This window comes from Oncorhynchus mykiss, chromosome 5 (assembly GCF_057628025.1).
Source record: "Oncorhynchus mykiss isolate SJ-2025 chromosome 5, ASM5762802v1, whole genome shotgun sequence".
Lineage (NCBI taxonomy): Eukaryota > Metazoa > Chordata > Actinopteri > Salmoniformes > Salmonidae > Oncorhynchus > Oncorhynchus mykiss.
The window spans coordinates 48,652,955-48,654,956 of NC_143026.1; the positions used below are offsets into that span (position 1 = coordinate 48,652,955).

Consider the following 2,002-nt stretch of genomic DNA (forward strand, 5'->3'; position numbering starts at 1 on the left):
GCAAACCCCTGAGGAGGAAATCTGTGTTAGATTGCCAGGCAAACAGAAATCTCTGGTCTTGGTCGAATTCTCAACTGACTCTTGAAAAATAAGACTTTGAACATTTACTCATTCTCAGTAGACTTTGGTGAATCCATTGCAGATTTCCAGTGTGTGAGGTGATTAACTTTTTGCAAGGCTTTAGTTGTTAAATGGGAAAGAGTAACCAACTTGTCAGTGACAACTGTCTTGAGTTTGGCATTTGTGACAATGTCCTGGGATTACCCACAAACGCCTCACCTGCAAACTAGTATTGTGTGGCTTGTGAGCGGTATAGAGCAAAATCGATTACATGTACGTGTTTGTGAGAGTCTCAGCTTTCCATAGCGGGGTCATAGTAGTTCCTAGCTCCAACCATTCAGTCTCTACAGATATTTTTGTTAGAAGGGTTTAAGCCCAACAGTCCAAATTTAGGGTTAGTACCAATGCTCCACGTTTTTTCAAAGGCCCAACCCACCTGCTCCTCGTTAGTATAGTGGTGAGTACCCCCGCCTGTCACGCGGGAGACCGGGGTTCAATTCCCCGACGGGGAGAAAGTACAGCTCTTTTTTTAGGGTGAATAATGTTGCTGAGCCCACAAAGTGGAACATATTCTTGGAAAAAAAGCTTTATGATACAATTTCCTGCCTTTGAGGTTAACTCAGCCTTCCAAGGCATTGGTTGTTCAGTGGTAGAATTCTCGCCTGCCACACGGGAGGCCCGGGTTCGATTCCCGGCCAATGCAGGAAGTTTTGAACATGTCATTTCGACAAGTATGCAAACCCCTGAGGAGGAAATCTGTGTTAGATTGCCAGGCAAACAGAAATCTCTGGTCTTGGTCGAATTCTCAACTGACTCTTGAAAAATAAGACTTTGAACATTTACTCATTCTCAGTAGACTTTGGTGAATCCATTGCAGATTTCCAGTGTGTGAGGTGATTAACTTTTTGCAAGGCTTTAGTTGTTAAATGGGAAAGAGTAACCAACTTGTCAGTGACAACTGTCTTGAGTTTGGCATTTGTGACAATGTCCTGGGATTACCCACAAACGCCTCACCTGCAAACTAGTATTGTGTGGCTTGTGAGCGGTATAGAGCAAAATCGATTACATGTACGTGTTTGTGAGAGTCTCAGCTTTCCATAGCGGGGTCATAGTAGTTCCTAGCTCCAACCATTCAGTCTCTACAGATATTTTTGTTAGAAGGGTTTAAGCCCAACAGTCCAAATTTAGGGTTAGTACCAATGCTCCACGTTTTTTCAAAGACCCAACCCACCTGCTCCTCGTTAGTATAGTGGTGAGTATCCCCGCCTGTCACGCGGGAGACCGGGGTTCAATTCCCCGACGGGGAGAAAGTACAGCTCTTTTTTTAGGGTGAATAATGTTGCTGAGCCCACAAAGTGGAACATATTCTTGGAAAAAAAGCTTTTTGATACAATTTCCTGCCTTTGAGGTTAACTCAGCCTTCCAAGGCATTGGTTGTTCAGTGGTAGAATTCTCGCCTGCCACACGGGAGGCCCGGGTTCGATTCCCGGCCAATGCAGGAAGTTTTGAACATGTCATTTCGACAAGTATGCAAACCCCTGAGGAGGAAATCTGTGTTAGATTGCCAGGCAAACAGAAATCTCTGGTCTTGGTCGAATTCTCAACTGACTCTTGAAAAATAAGACTTTGAACATTTACTCATTCTCAGTAGACTTTGGTGAATCCATTGCAGATTTCCAGTGTGTGAGGTGATTAACTTTTTGCAAGGCTTTAGTTGTTAAATGGGAAAGAGTAACCAACTTGTCAGTGACAACTGTCTTGAGTTTGGCATTTGTGACAATGTCCTGGGATTACCCACAAACGCCTCACCTGCAAACTAGTATTGTGTGGCTTGTGAGCGGTATAGAGCAAAATCGATTACATGTACGTGTTTGTGAGAGTCTCAGCTTTCCATAGCGGGGTCATAGTAGTTCCTAGCTCCAACCATTCAGTCTCTACAGAT

General features: G+C 44.1%; 1 non-coding gene across 1 annotated transcript; it reads left to right on the plus strand.

Moving 5' to 3' along the window:
• The first annotated feature begins 500 nt into the window (after positions 1 to 500).
• Positions 501 to 572, plus strand: trnad-guc (transfer RNA aspartic acid (anticodon GUC)). Its single transcript has one exon. It is a non-coding gene; the product is annotated as a tRNA-Asp (tRNA).
• Positions 573 to 2,002: the final 1,430 nt, after the last annotated feature.